Genomic DNA, 17,121 nt, shown 5'->3' on the forward strand with positions numbered 1-17,121 from the left:
AATATTGCTGAGGTTATTTTATAAATGAGCTAAACAACAGTTCATGGTTTCTGAAAGAAAGTAAGATGCATATTTTCAGTAAAAAAGGTATGATAAATGGAATTACATTTTATTAAGAGAAAAAGGAATTATGGCTTATAAATGGCTATTCTATGAATGGACAAATAAAATGATGAATACAAAAAGTGTAAAAAAGGTTTGTGGAAAGTGAAACCCAAGAAAAAAGTTCTATGTGTGGTACATTTTATTAAGAGAAAAATAAGTATGGCTTGTAGATGGCTGTTCTATGAATGGACAAATTAAGTGATGAATACAGAAATTGTAAAAATGGTTTGTGGCAAATAGAAAAGAGTTTTAGGCATGATACAAGTTTCTTAAGACTTATGACTTTGCTAATAACTGCTAGTGATAGCTATATTGTTTTCTATGTCACTTGTTTCGTAAGAATTTCTTACATTAACAAATACGTGACTGAACCTGTGATATAATGCTGATATGCAGTTCCATATGAGATCAATGATTGTAGTAATGTAACTGTAGATATGGGAGGAAGCAACAAGAGGGAATATTTTCCTGGACCAAGAGGCTAGTAAGACAGTGGTCCAGAGACTTTTGCTGCTTGCAAGGCCTGGTCCAATAACAGCACACTGAATAGCCTATCAATGGAATCTTCCCTAGACCTGGAAATGAGCCTTCCCAGCACCATGGGACACAATGGCCATGAAATGCCCCCCAAACGTGGTCAAATATGTGGCTATAAAGGGATCTTGCTGACTGGAAGTTGGTACTTGCCAGCTGCCTCTCCAAAGATTACATAATGACCATTGCAAGCTGCTGACCGTCAATACCCCCTGAAAGGAGTTCAGCGTGGAGATCAGAAATAAGGCACTCTGTGCTCTGGGAAAAGCCCAGAAGAACCAGCCTTCAGATAGTCAGATGTTTTCAGGTAAAGATTTTATGACCCCAAATTCTTGCATCTTCTCACACCTAGAGAAACACCAACATCATGAACCAATGTCTGGTCCTGGCTCTCCTGGTAGCCCCTGAGCAGCTTTTCTACTTCTATTAATCTTTGGGCCATGTACCTTTAACTTTCTTGTTAAGTTTGTTTCTTCCAGAATGCAACAGATCTCCAAATGGTAGTATGACAAGAATATTCCCTGACCAACACCTAGACAATGATGAAATGAGTCACCTTATCATTCCATAGACTCTTATCTCCCTCTGTTAATGCACCCTGACAGAGAGCAGGCAAAGGAAACCCAAAACCCCACGACACCCCCGTACAGCCTGAAGAAGCCAGAGCAGTCATTGCCCCTTTTCCCCTGAGACTGGGTTCCCAAATGCCTGAGAAGGGAAATAGGTAGACAGTTAGACATGAACAGGGTATCAAAAGGGACCAAAATCCAAAATCAGGATTTCCAAAACCAGGAAAATTAATGTTTATGGCTAATCATACAGTTGTCAATTGGGGACCCCATGGTATGTGGTTATCTAACTTCTCAGATGATATTAACAGTACTATGTATGACTATGCTACTCAAGTAGTGTGAAAAGTTACTAATACTATGATGGAATATTACTATGACAAAAGACTTCTTGGCTGGCTTGATGGTGGAATGACACCCCCTTGTCCTTGAATCATCCTCGATAAACAGATTGGGCCTAAACAATGAGACATCTAGAAACTTGCTGCGAACACCAAAGAAGCTAGAGCTTGGACTGGACATTTCACAGAGACCAATCGTAGTCATAGTAACTATTTCTTTCATTACAGTCAATCATATTTCATACAAGCTTGTGTTCCCCTTCCTTTTGTTACAATTATATTTGCTGTTTACCATTGCCTTTATGCAAAAATTGTTAAAACTAAACAAACTCAGTTAGTCAAGACCCTTTTTACAAATATAATAAATAAGGGGGAATTGTCAGGGAACACTTAGCAGGAGGATTCCTGCATGCTGTTTTCTATTTCTCAAGGATTCTCTGTTCCTTATCAGTTCCTATTCTGAGAACGAGTAGAGCTGCACGCAGTTCTCAGAACTGAGGTCATAGGATGAGACATGCAGTGACTCTTTTAAGCATCAGCAACCTTGTATGTATTAGTCTATCCATATTGTGGCTGTTGATAAAATTTCATCCTGTGTAATAGCTGAGTAATCATCTTACTCAAGGTATATAAGCCTGCATTTCTGCTAATAAAATACACTTGCTCCATCAGAGCTTGGGTCCCCATGTCTTTCTTTCTTGCTTTCTTTCTCTCTCTCTTTCATTTTCTTATCATTGACTCTGGACCACCTGGTTCCGGTCCATTAAAGGACCTCAACACTCCTCTTCCTGCTCAAAGCCAAACCCTCTCCTGGAGTCCTTGGACTCTTCTTCCTTCCTAATCTCCACTGAATGAACATCGCTTCTTCAATCATTCCCACACACCCCATCTTCCACCTTAATCTTTCTATTGGCCTTCATCCTGGGCCCACAAACCTAAAGTCCTTCCGATCTTTCAAAAACAAAGAGACAAAATACCCCAATGATCATTTTAACTCTTATTGGACCTGTTTGACAAATTTGAGAGAATTTATTGCAGCCTCCTTCTTGAAACCATCCCATGTTCTCTTTGTAGCTTTCTTGTAATCCCTTCTGTTCTTCTCTTAATCTGCTCATTTCTTAAATGTTGATTTTTCCTTTGTTTGATTCTCAACTTTTTTCTCTTCTAACTCTGCATCAAGAACTTTTAAGCCTGGGGTTCTTCAGGGGTCTACAAACCTTCGGAAATGGTGCGCAGAATTTTGGGTATTTGGTTATGTGTAACTGTTTAGTGAGGAAGCCTTCTTAAAGGCATTCATGTCTTTCCGTGGTCTTCCAAGGTAATCTTAGTAATTGATTTAGTTTAAGCTAGTAACATACATCAAGTCCTAATTAAATGCAAGTATAATAATTTTCTTAAGTAACTTTCAAAATGACTGTATAAAGTAAGTGTGATAGCCACTTTAAAGACTAGAAAACTGAGGCATTGAGAGATTAAGGCACTTGGCTGAGGAGACATAATTACCGAAGTTGGCATAGTTTTAACTACCATTTATTCACTGATGATTCTCAAACTCACATCTCCAGCCTATATCTCCTAAGCTTCGAATGCGGCTCTTTAAGTCATTTCCATGGATGCTCCATGGGCTGTCAAATTCAACATTTCTGCATGTTGACTTATTATCTTCTTTCCCTAATCCACTTCTCCAATGTTCTCCATTCATGGGCCATATTATGAGAATCGTCTTCACTGTTTTCTTTGCTCTCCTACATTGGACCAATCTCCCGTCCTACCAAATTTATTTTTTTTTTTTCCTAGTGACCCCATGGACTGCAGCCTACCAGGCTCCTCCATCCATGGGATTTCCCAGGCAAGAGTACTGGAGTGGGTTGCCAGTGCCTTCTCCACCGTCCTACCAAATTTAAATGCGAATTATTGCTGCTTCAGTTCAGGTCCTGATCCTCTGGCTTTATGTATCAGTGTCCTATCTGCCTAAAATGCTTTGATGACATAGCATTGTGTGGCGATAGGATAAATGGGAAACAAGGCCTTCCATGTCTACCTATCTATCTCTCTACAACCATCTCCAGCCTCTCTCTTCCCATATCCCTTCGGTTTCACTGAATTACTTGGTGTTCCTACTAGATGTCCTGTTATCTCTCACTTCTATGCCTGTGCTCATGTGGTCCCCTCTGTCTAGAAGGCACTTCACTTCCTCTTTTATCCAGCTAAGTCCTATTCATCTTCGGGTGTTGCTTCATGAAGACTTGAAGGCTTCCTTCTCTGGGCAAACACTATTAGCTGATGGAATGGATGAGAAGGGGAAGAAATGAAATGAATTCAAGGTTTTGGCCTCAGGAACTAGAATAATGGGATTTTTGTTCTTTGAGACAGGAACAACAGAGGCTTTATAGGCTAAAATTATGGTTCAGTTTTGGACATATGGAGTTTGAATGACTATTAGATTTCTGAGTGAAGTTATTGATTAGACATTCAGCTAGATGAGACTGGAATTCAGGGCCAGACTGAGATGCACATCATCATCGAGATGGTTTTTAAAGCTGTGAGACTGAGTGAGAGTACCAAGCGAACGAACAAAGATAGAGGAGAATAGGTCCAAAGACTGAGTCCCATGGCATGTGTAGTAATAATGTGTTTATGTATATGCATCCTCGCCAGGTGGCTCAGTGGTAAAGAACCCACCTGCCAAGCAGGAGATGCAGGTTTGATCTCTGAGTTGGGAAGATCCCCTGGAGAAGGAAATGGCAGTCCACTCCAGTATCCTTGCCTGGGAAATCCCATGGACAGAGGAGTCTGGTCGGCTACAGTCGGTGGGGTTGCAAAGAGACGGACACAGCTTAGTGACTAGATAGCAAACAGTGCTCATCAAATGATGAGATCATGGTGCTCCTGGGCTTTGTTTTAGTCATCTTTTCCTTTTAAGCTATGTTTAGTAAATGCTTGTTGAATAAAATGAATGAGTGACTGGATGGATGAGCTAAAATGGGTGATATTAAATAGGGGTCATCAAGTAAAACACGTACAGGATTCATGCAATAAATAATGCAGGTTAGTGAAACATCTTCGGTAAGTAATATGGAGTGGTATGGTTATGGAAAATTGAGAAGTACATGCTTTCGCACAAGGAGAAACCTGGGCTTAACTCCATTTAGTTGTCGTAGTTGTTCTTTATTATTAAGTTGTGCTTAACTCTTGTGACCCCTATGGACTACATGTTGCCCACTAGGCTCCTCTGTCCATGGGCTTTCCCAGGCAAGAATATTGAAGTGGGTTCTATTTCCTTCTCCAGGGGATCTTCCCAACCCAAGGATTGAACCTGTATCTCCTGTGTCTCCTGCATTGGCAGGCAGGAGAGCCACCTCTGAGTCACTAGAGAAGCCACATTTGATTGTTACCATGTACAATCAAGGGTGGCCAATTTTTCTGATTTCAAGAGGTGGTGGAAATACCTGGCTTTTTTAAGGTAAAACTTCTGTGAGCCAAGACTCTGCAGGTCAGATGAAATTTGTCCTGAATCTGTTCATTATCCTGCATGGTCATGATCTCCGATCAAGTAGTTCAATATTATTTCATAGAAGAAGAAAAGGTTTTTCTATAATCTATTATTAGATAGAGAGATACATTTTTGCAAATTACTTTCACCTTTTGGTTAAGATTTTAGACTGCCTTTTAGCACCAACAGAAAAGTAGAAAAACTGTAGCTACAAAAGCTGCTCAATAAATACTGTTATATGTATTCTGCTTTAAAAGCTATGGTTCTTCCAGTAGTCATGTATGCATGTGAGAGTTGAAGAAGCCAGAAATGCCAAAGCTGAGTGCCACAGAATTGATGCTTTTGAACTGTGGTATTGGAGAAGACTCCTGAGAGTCCCTTGGATTGCAAGGAGGGCCAACCAGTCCATTGTAAAGGAAATCAACCCTGAATATTCATTGGAAGTACTGATGTTGAAGCTGAAACTGCAATACTTTGGCCACCTGATGTGAAGAACAGACTCATTGGAAAAGACCCTGATGCTGGGAAACATTGAAGGCAGGAGGAGAAGGGGATGACAGAGAATGAGATGGTTGGATGGCATCACCAATGCGATGGACATGAGTTTGAGCAAGCTCCAGGAGTTGGTGATGGACAGGGAAGCCTGGCGTGCTGCAGTCCATAGGGTCGCAAAGAGTCTGACACAACTGAGTGACTGAACTGAACTGATACATAACACTGGAGAAGAAAATGGCAACTCACTCCAATATTTCTTGCCTGGAGAATTCCATGGACAGAGGAGCCTGGTGGGCTGCAATCCATGAGGTCACAGACAGTCAGACTTGACTGAGTGACTAACACACTTGACTGCTTAAATCATTCCTTTAATTTTGGACCCCAGAGATTTAATTACCATATATATCAGTTTTCCCCATCTTAAAAATGAGAATAATAATCTTTACCTTAATTATCTAACAGGGCTATTATAAGAATCAAATAAAATAATCTATGTTTAAGTGATATGAAAGGCTTCAATAGAATGTAGCTGGGATGTGCTATTGTCTCACCACTTCAGAGGTTAATCCAGTGTAAATATCTGCCTATGCTCAATGATCTTGGACAGTTTGATATCTTTCTCCAGGCACATAATTGTTTTCCCCTCTAATTTTAAATTCTTACTAAACTTTGGAAGTGAAAAATTATAGAATACTGTAATATGGGCATCTCAGGTGGCGCTAGTGCTAAAGAATCCACCTGCCAATGCAGGAGATTCCAGAGATGTGGGTTCGATCCCTGGGTCAGAAAGATCCCCGGGAGTAGGAAATGGCATCCCACTCTAGTATTCTTGCCTGGAAAATTCCATGGATGGAGGAGCCTGGCGTGCTTTTAGTCCATGGGGTCACCAAGAATTGGACACGACTGAGCACGCATGTGAAATATGGAGTATCTTGTTAATGGAAAATTTAAAATATTTCTTTCACTGAGTATTAGCACAAACTGATACTCAAAGCATTGAAATTTCATTATATCTAGTTTAAGGAGATGTGACACAAGATAAATTTCTTAGAGCTTTACTAGTTATTTTAAGTGTTATTTATTTTCTGAGGCTGAGTTCATCCTTAAAATTTTCAGCAAACTAGTCATAAGTACTTTTAATTCTACATGATTTTGTTTTTCTGAAGTTCCAGTTCATACATTGTTTCCTTCTGTGGCATTTGTTTATGAACAAAAAGCTAAATGGTTTTTTAAAATCAACATAGTTCAAAAAAACATATGATAATGTTTGCCATCTCAGTATTAATTTAGTATTGTTAAAAGTTGGTAATGTATTTTTCTTATTATATCACAAGAAGTATATGTTGTCTTTTATTTTCCTTTCCTTTGTTTTCTTCTAAAATTTCAGTAAAGATTGCTTGAACATCACTTTTACATAATTCAAATCAGGTACAGATATGACAAGTTTGGTGGATTTTGGTGCAGGTTTTATTTTTATGATAGGGTCTCCAAGGCAGAAAAAACAGTTTTTCCTCCTAGTTTCTGGATTTATTAGTATAATTGACTTACACTATTATATTAGTTTCATTTATATTAGTTTTACTAGAATGTAGTGATTCAATATTTTTATACATTACAAATAATCACCATAAGTCTAGTTACCTTCCAGCACCATACACAATATACAATATTACAGTATATTACAATATTATACCATACACAATTATTACAGTATTATTGACTATATTCCCCTTGTTATACATTTCACCCTTGTGATTCATTTATTTTGTAACTGGTAGTTTGTATCTCATAAACCCCTCATCTATTTTACTCATTCTCTTCCCTCCCCAACAACACCTATTTGTTCTCTACTATTAGTCTGTTTTATTTACTATGTTTGTTCATGTTTTATTTTTTAGATTCCACATATAAGTGAAATCAACTAGTATTTATCTTCCTTTGTCTGACAGTTCTCTAAGCATAATACCCTCTTTGTCCATCCATGTAGCTGCAAATTCTTTTGTCCTTATCACATATATATCTCACATCTTCTTTATCCCATTCATCTATAGAGAGATACTGTGGTTGCTTCCATAACCTTGGTTGTTGTAAATAATGCTGCAATGAACATAGGGTTGCATTTATCTTTCCAAGCTACTGTTTTTGTTTTCTTTGGAAAAATACCCAGGGATGGTATTTTGGATAACATGCTAATTCTATTTTTAATTTTTTGAGGAACCTCCATAATGTTTTCCATAGCGACTGAACCAATTTACATTCCCACCAACAATGCATAAGGAATTTTTTTCTCCACATCCTCACCAACACTCATTATTTCTTGTCTCTTTCGATAAGAGCCATTCTGACAGGTGTGAGGTGACATTTCACTGTAGTTCTAATTTGCATTTCTCTGATGATTAGTGATAAGCATCTTTTCATGTGTCAGTTGGTCACCTGCATGTCTTCTTTGGAAAAATGCCTGTTTAGGCTCTCTACCCATTTAAAAAATCTCATTGTTTATTTTTTGTTGTTATTGTATGAATTCTTTGTAATTTTGGATATTAGCCCCTTATCCAAAATAAGATTTGCAAATATCTTCTTTCATTCAGTTGGCTGCCCTTTCATTTCGTTGATTGTCTCCTCTGTCTGTGCAAATGTTTTCAAGTTTGATGATGTAACATTCAATTATTTTTGCTTTTGTTCCTCTTATCTGAGGAGACAGATTAAAAAAAATATATTGGTACAATTTATGTCAAAGAGTATTTTGCTTATGTTTTCTTCTAGAAGTTTTATGACTCCAGCTCTTACCTTTAGGTCTTTAAAACATTTTGAATTAATTTTTATATATGGTTAGAGAAAGTAATCCAATTTTGTTCTTTTGCATGTAGCTGTCCAGTTTTCCCAAATGGATTTACTGAAGAGGCTATCTTTTCCCCATTGTATATCCTTACTTCTTTTGTTGTAGACTAATTGTCAGAGAAGATGATGGCACCCCACTCCAGTACTCTTGTCTGGAAAATCCCATGGATGGAGGAGTCTGGTAGGCTGCAGTCCATGGGGTTGCTAAGAGTTGGACACGACTGAGTGACTTCCCTTTCACTTTTCACTTTCATGCATTGGAGAAGGAAATGGCAACCCACTCCAGTGTTCTTGCCTTGAGAATCCCAGGGACGGGGGAGCCTGGTGGGCTGCCATCTATGGGGTCGCACAGAGTTGGACACGACTGAAGCGACTTAGCAGCAGCAGCAGCAGCAGCAGCAGCAGCAGCAGCAATTGACCATGTAAATGTGGATTCGTTTCTGGACTCTCTATTCCATTCCATTGATTTATGTGTCTGTTTTTATGGCAGTACCATATTGTTTTGGTAACTGTAATTTTGCAGTATAGTTTAGAATTTGGGAGTGTGATACCTTCAGCTTTGTTCTTCTTTCTTAAGATCGTTTTCACTATTTGAGACCTTCTGCGTCATAATACAATTTTTAGGGCTGCAAGTCCTAGTTCTATAAAAAATGCCCCTGGTGTTTTGATAGGAATTGGACCAAATCTGTAGATTGCCTTGGGTAGTATGGTCATTTTTAACAATATTTATATTTCCAATCTATAAGCACAGAATACCTTTCCATTTGTTTGTATCATATTCAGTGGTCCTGGGCAACAAGACCATTTTATTTAATTTTTTTTAAGATTTAAAATGTTTTATTTTATTTTATTTTTTTTTAAATTTTAAAATCTTTAATTCTTACATGCATTCCCAAACATGAACCCCCCTCCCACCTCCCTCCCCATAACATCTCTCTGGGTCATAAATTGAGGCAAAATAACAGATACATACAGTGTGAATGAAATTTGCAACTCGACTATACATCTCCGCTTCTACTTTCTACAGTTTAGAAACACATTTAGGGTTAATGTTTCTTTGTCACATTTCTGGTAATGAAACTTAACAATTCTGAGCAAGCCAATACTAGGGTTTTCAGAATATTTTTTAACTATTATTCAAAATAAATGTTTCAACAGAAACATTTTTCTAAAACTGTAAATTGGTTTCTTTTTAAGATTAAGATCCTACATTATAATTTTTATATAAACCAGATCATGGACATCAGCAATTTTTCATTTATTTAAAAACATGTGATACCTTCAGGAATTTCTGTTATAAACAACCCAGCGGTGTCTTTACCAGCATTCTCTATTCTGCCTCTTACCACATCCTACCACCCATAGACTCTTTAGAAAGTTTTCGAGTCACAGGATTATGGTTACTTATTAAATTATAATCTGTGCTGAGCTTAGTCACTCAGTCGTGTCCAACTCTTTGTGACCCCATGGACTGTAGCCTACTGGGCTCCTCTGTCCATGGGGATTCTCCAGGCAAGAACGCTGGAGTGGGTTGCCATCCTCTCCTCCATGGGATCTTCCCAACCCAGGGATTGAACCCAGGTTTCCCGCATTGCAGGCCAATTTTTTATCACCAGGGAAGCCCAAGAATACTGGAGTGAGTAGCCTATCCCTTCTCCAGGGGAATGTCCCAACCCAGGAATCAAACTGGGGTTCCCTGCATTGCAGGTGGATTCTTTACCAGATAAGCTACAAGGAAAGAATTATAACCTACTTTCTTTCAAAAATATTTGAGATAGCTTACTGGATTGCACAAGTATAATAACATGAAGATTAAAGACATATTTACAAACAAAATGATGAGATATAACTAAAGAAAAAAGTTAATAATACACAGAAATATATGCCACAAGTTCCCACAAAACTCTTAAAAGACAACTACATACTTATACTTAGTTTTGAACTTCTGATTAGCCAAAACTAAAAGGACGATATTATCACATAGAGAAATACTGTCCTAATGATAATAGTAATAAAAATAATAAATGTGGATAAAACTTAATAAACTAATGTTTTTATGGCTATGAAATTTGAGAAAATTTTCTCCTCCAATTTAATATTTTGAATGTTAAGAATATAACATGGAATTCTTAGGAATGCGACAAAGAATGATGGAAAGGAAAATATTATCAACAATAGTCTTAAAATCAAAATAACTAGTTTTGTTTCTATAGTGCCCTTCAATGTAAATTGAGAGCATAAAGCCAAAGTACAATGTAGCAAATGCAATTCTCTGTAAGTGGGCAGTACAAAAAAATCAAAACAATGAAATAAGCTCTCTTAATGTCTAGATTGGTCTGGAGATAAATATTGTAATAATTTATTGGGCTGGGTGAACTTCATGCCCTTTAATTTGTCCTTCATGGATATTATTTCTTGTACTTTGACTTTTTTTAAAATCAAAGCATAGTTGATCTAAAATGTTGTGTTAATTTCTGCTATACAGCAAAGTGACATATGTATACACACACACACATTATTTTTAATAGTCTTTTCCATTATGGTTTATCCCGGGACACTGAATATAGTTCTCTGTGCTGTAAAGTAGGACCCTGCTGACCATCCATTCTACATGTAATAGTTTGCAACTACTAACTCCAAACTCCCAGCCCCTATCCCCACTCCTTCCTTGATCTCTTGGATGCCACAAGTCTATTCTCTACATCTGTGAGTCTATTTCTGCTTCATAGATCAGTTCATTGGTGTCATATTTTAGATTTCACAAATAAGTGATATCATGTATTTGTCTTTCTCTTTTTGATTTACTTCACTTATCGTGCACTTTGATTTTTGATAAAAGTTGGCCAGTGGTGATTATCTGATTATTTGACAAATGTTTTGGAGTAATTATTTAGTGTTACTAGTTGAAATACATATATTTTAAAAACTCATATACTTCAAAATGTATATATTTTAAAAATCATCTGAGTAAAGAGACATAAGAGAATGTCCTCTTACGAAAATTCAGGTGCCTAACTTAGACTTTGTATTGAGTTGGCACTGGCCTACCTCTGCAGAGAGGAGGTCTGAGAGCACTGTGGAAAATATAAAAGATTTTTCTCAGAAAACAATTCTGAGTCTGCTCCAGGATAAGGGCAAATCAATAAGCAAAGTTCCAAAGTTCTACACTTTAGACCATGACTTTGACAATTTTAACCTGGAAAATTTTCAAAGTAGAATTACCCATAGGAAAATTTCATAAATCCATTTGTGAAATGTCTGAATTTAACAGCTTTCTAGTGACCCTTTTGGGGAAAATGACTTGTGAAATGCACTGCATACTAATAAAAATGACTGACATGCTGTTTAGAGTTGTTGGATATAAACCAATTAAACCTTTGGAGGACATCTGCCAGAAATACAAATTTGTGTTTAGAGACAACTGACCTTAAATGAACTCTTTCTGATTATTACTTGGAAGGAATATTGTGTATTGAGGCCAGAATTATCACAGAATATTTCTCTTTTCAGGTTTTTCTTTTTTTTTTCCAGCAAGGGGAATTATACTTTGGTTATATTGTTGAGCTTAGTCTCTTTCAACTAACAGTCTTAATGAGACTGCTGTTAACTAGGTGTTTGTCTAACACTTAACAAACTGTAAATATCAGATTTTTCCACATAACCTCCAAGAAAGGTGGATAATTAAAATAAATACCCAGAAGCCTTCTAAATTTCCACTTACTAGCTATGCACAAAAACTTTGCTTTCTAGAGGTTCTCTGTGACTGAACCTGTGTATAATGAATCATACTTAGTCACTTAAAATGGCTCCTTTCCTCTGCCAATGACCTCACACTTTCCTTATTAGCACTTCTAATTTAACTCATGTGCTGCAGCGTATAGAATTCTAGAAGTAGATCAACAGACATCACCGTGGGAGGCTGTGGGGATAAAGGAAAAAGAAAGTTGGCATGTTCTAAGGCTTAAAAAAAAACCCCCAACATTTCCCCTTTAATTTCTCTTCAAAAATTGCAAAAGCAATATGTGTTTAGTGAAAGTGAAACAGTATAAAGAAAAAAAAAGAACATTGAATATTTTTTGTCACCTCCTCTCCCTGCCACCTAGGTCTTGTCACCTCCTCTCCCTGCCACCTAGGTCCTCCTCATCTCCTGGATCCTCACAAGCAACAAATGTTAACAACCTGGTGCACATCCTTTTACACATTTCTACATGCTCATTCATTCACAAACCAACTAGCACATATGAAACTCCATGGGTCTTGAATTCAGGTGCTCTATTCTCTCTACAGACCTAGACTTGGACTCTCTTTTCCTTCTGGACACTAAGGAGAGTACTGATTGAAGAGTAGACCCATGTAGTATTTGAGAAAATAGTAGAATACATCGGGGAGACTTCAGCTACGGTCGACAGGCTTTATGGCACCTCATTTCAGGCTACACAAGGACCGAGCGTAGTACGTGAATGAGATGATCTTGAAGTTGGCTGCCAGTATCTCCAATGGCACAGCTGGTGTCTTTGGGGACATGCAAGACCTACAAGTTTTAACAGAATAATTCTGGATTCCCTAGCACCCTCTGCCAAATATAAAGTGTGGATAAGTCCTGGAGCAGAGCATTCCTTATTGTATGGGAACCTTGTGAAATCTGGACTTGGAGGAATCACTGAAAATATTTCTCAGTACCAGGAAGTCCTGGTGTACTCCATGGCAGACATCCCTTTGGGTTTTGAGGTGGCAGTGAAGTCTACACAAGACTGCAGGAAAGTAGACCCCATGGCAATTGTGGTATTTCATCTAGCAGACATTGGGGAATATGTGTGGCATGAAGAGACATTGAGTTTAAATGAAATCATCCTGAGGATGTATGGCTGTGTGGAAGGGCCTGGCTTTGTTTCCTTTGTCTGTGTGGGCTCCACCATCATGTTGAATTTTGTCGACACTCTGACGTCTTCAGGGGCTTCTTAGTTTAATATTCTCTCTGTTAAGGACAAATGCAGACTAGATTTTTATTATGCAGAAATGGCTCAGAAATGGAGTTTTGGATCTTTGTAATTGTGGCAAAATTGAATTTGTTGTTGTTCAGTCGCTCAGTTGTGCCCGACTCTTTGCGACCCAATGGACTGGAGCACACCAGGCTTCCCTGTCCTTCACCGTCTCCTGGAGCTTGCTCAAACTCATATGCACTGAATTAGTGATGCCATCCAACCATCTTGAAGAATGTCTAAATAGAATACTGTGTTTTATATTTGAATCCAAGGGCTTCTTGTTTTGAGTAACAGGTTCTAAATTGTTGGAACTGAGGACAAGAATAGCTTATTATTTGTGATAACACTGTTTTCCAAACACAGGGTAAGAACATGATGGATTTTCTTAATTAATTATTAATACTATGAAAGATAGATATTGCTATATCAGAATAATAGACTGTATCAGGGACTTTACAAATGAAATTTGGATAAAATAATAAGAGAAGTTCATTCAGCTGATTTTCTTTATGGTAGGCGCTGTGTGGTATGGAAGAAAAACTTGCATTCAAACACCAGTTCTAACATCTACTAGCTGTTTGGCCTTAGATGAGTCATTAAACTTTAATAAGCTTTATTTTCTTTTTCTGTTTCAAAAAAACAACTTAATTGTCTTCCTAAGAATAGTTTTTAGAATTAGAAATCATGACATTAAAGCATGATTGCCTGGCAAATGATAGGTGTTGAATAAATGGTAAGGATTATTTTTATAATGTTTATACTAAGTATTTCCTACTATGAGTAAGATATTATGAATATAATTTTATTATCTTGACTTTTATAAACTTTTTTTAATCTTTCTTTTTCTTGAATAGTATGATCCCAGGCTGAATATTACTTTTATCACCTTGATTTTCTAAAATGTAATTTCTCTTATAAATCTTTTATTTTTTTACTTAAAATTTTTTATTGAATTATAGTTGATTTACAATGTTGTCTTAGTTTCAGGTGTTATATAGCAAAGTGATTCAATTATACATATATATATATATATATATATTCTTATAAATCTTACCTTACCACTGAACTGAACAAAAACGCAGTAATCAGAGACACTGAAATAGTAATTCAGCTCCTCCATCCTTCCCCCATGCCTTCAAAAATTATTAAAATATTTTTTATGAAAAACATAGCACAGACAAAAAAATTTTAAACTACCTGAATTGTTAACTAACTTCTTTAGTGAATATTTTGCTTAGTTTAAATGCCAAAGGTGATATCTCTAAAATTTTTCAGTTAAAAAAAAGAAGAAATCATATGGCATTATGTGCTCTCTACCCTGTTGGTGGACAGACTCACAAGCCCAATAAGATCAGGGGAAGGGCACATGTTCTCACCTCTCTATGGGAAGATGGATACAGAATTTGTGGTCACTCCCTGAGTTATACTATGAAATGTTTATTTGAGAAATTCATATTTGCATTTTATCAAAGTAGAATATGGAAAGGCTAATAGGCCGATAATTTGTTTTGCTCCTTTAACAGTTGCTCTGTTAAAAATAGAGCTGACTGTGTTCTGAGTCTAACCAGACAAGACCGATAGAGTGCCAGTAGAGATTATAAGTGTCAAAGTCACCCATCAGAGAAGACCTTGAAAAATCATGGCAAGAATTCTTTATTAGGCACTTTATTTAGCTTATGCTGTTAATCAGTTCTTCTAAAAGTGAAAACTTCCCTGGAACTGAGGTAGAAATAGGCCTGGGTCACAAAGTTTATGGTTATTGCCCTAAAAATAAAGCTAAGAAAAGCAACCTTCTCAGGTATCATGACTTCCATGATCTCACCCAACACAATACTACTATTGGATTCTCCATCCCTGAGTCTACTTGCATTAGTGTTTACAACAGTGAGATTCAGGCCCTGCACAATCATTTATTATACCTAAGCTTTTATAAAGCAGCAAGAATTATAGTAAAACCATGACTAAGTGGTGGCCATGGTACCAGGTGCTCAGATACAACAGTGGATGAGGTAGCGTGGCTGCCTTCAAAGAACACATTGTCTGGTGGGTGTTTCAGGTATGTGAACAGATAAATTGCAACACAAAGCACTGCTTGTAAGTGAACCATGTGCCATCGGGGGAGAAGATCAACCTGTCTGGGTGTTCACACCCAGCACCTATGACCACTCCCTCTCTGTCCACACCTGAACTTTGAACCTTATCTCTTATTCGGTCTTCTAGGAGGTCTCCCTGAAAGACTTCAAGCCCAGTTTTTCCCTCTGCCTAGATTTTTGGCTTTTATGATTTTTTTGGTTTCATTTCCTAATATTCTCCCTCCCTGCAATACTTTGTTTCAACACTGTTTATTTATTTGTCTCTGTCTTCTAAAGCCTGAAGATACAAGATTCACTTATTAAAATATATGTTGAACAGTGACTCTTTACTGGGCAAAGTATTAGATGCTGGTGAGCCTGTTAGATAAGGTTCCTATCTGTTGCAGGGAGTTTCCTTCTAGTCAATGCTTCCTAGATTTTTGAAATTATGTCTGGCCTAGTCAGATGTGGGGTGGGTTGCTGTTGTTCAGTTGCTAAGTCATGTCCGACTCTTTGAAACTCCATGGACTGCATCACACCAGGCTTCCTTGTCCTTCACTATCTCCCTGCATTTGCTCAAACTCATGTGCATTGAGATGGTGATGCCATTAAACCATCTCATCCTCTGTTGTCCCTTTTATCTCTTGTCTTCAATCTTTCCCAGCAATAGGGTCTTTGCCAATGAGTCAGCTCTTCACATCAGGTGGCTGAAATATTGAAGCTTCAACTTCAGCTTCAGTCCTTCCAATGAATATTCAGGATTGATTTCCTTCCGGATTAACTGCTGTGATCTCTTCGCTGTCCAAGGGACTCTCAAGAGTCTTCTCCAGCTCCTCAATTTGAAAGCATCAGTTCTTTGATGCTCAGCCTTTTAATGCTCCAACTCTCCCATTCGTGCATGACTACCAGAAAAACAATAGCTTTGACTAGATGGACCTTGGTTGGCAAAGTGATGTCTGTGCTTTTCCATATGCTGTCTAGACTTGTCATATCTTTCCTTCCAAAGAGCAAACATCTTTTAATTTAATGACAGAAGTCATTGTCTGCTGTGATTTTGGAGCCCAAGAAAATAAAATCTGTCACTGTTTCCACTTTTCCCCTCCTGTTTGCCATGAAGTGATGGGACCAGATGCCATGATCTTAGTTTTAGGCTTTGAAAAACTCAGGGAAGCCTTTCTAGCCGGGTGACATTTGATCTATTATTATTATTTTCTATTGAGAAAATAGAAGTTTTTCTCCAGGTTGGGGTAGAGGTAGAGTGGGGGAGGGCCAGACATTTCATGCAGAGGGCATAACACATGCAAAAAGTAGGAAGAACATGGTCAGTTTGGGAGATAAAGAGAGATTCATTTGAGAATGTAGAGAGGCATATCAGAGTGAAGCTAGAGAAGTGGTTGGGGTCATAATTGGAAGGCCTTTGTATGCCCTTTCTGGTTTTTGGACTTAATCCCACAGGAAAGGAAGAGTCAGCAAACATTTAGAAGTAGAATCGTGACAAAATCAGATCTATTGTACTTTAAGAAGATAAACCCAGCAGGATGGTCTCAAGAGTGGTAGAAAGACAAGCAGCAGCAAGACCAGTTAGGAGATGGTTGTATTAGCCTAGATGAGAATGTGTGAGCACCAGGTGACTAGATCAAAAGAGAGGACAGAGGTTAATTCTGCAATAGGGGTTTAAGGAGGAATCAAGAC

At 37.7% G+C, this 17,121-nt stretch overlaps 1 pseudogene; it reads left to right on the forward strand.

The window, feature by feature from the left end:
- The window catches only part of LOC102182208, a 33,317-nt pseudogene extending 19,980 nt beyond the window's left edge, over nucleotides 1-13,337 (forward strand).

Source organism: Capra hircus, chromosome 6 (genome assembly GCF_001704415.2).
Source record: "Capra hircus breed San Clemente chromosome 6, ASM170441v1, whole genome shotgun sequence".
Classification (NCBI taxonomy): domain Eukaryota; kingdom Metazoa; phylum Chordata; class Mammalia; order Artiodactyla; family Bovidae; genus Capra; species Capra hircus.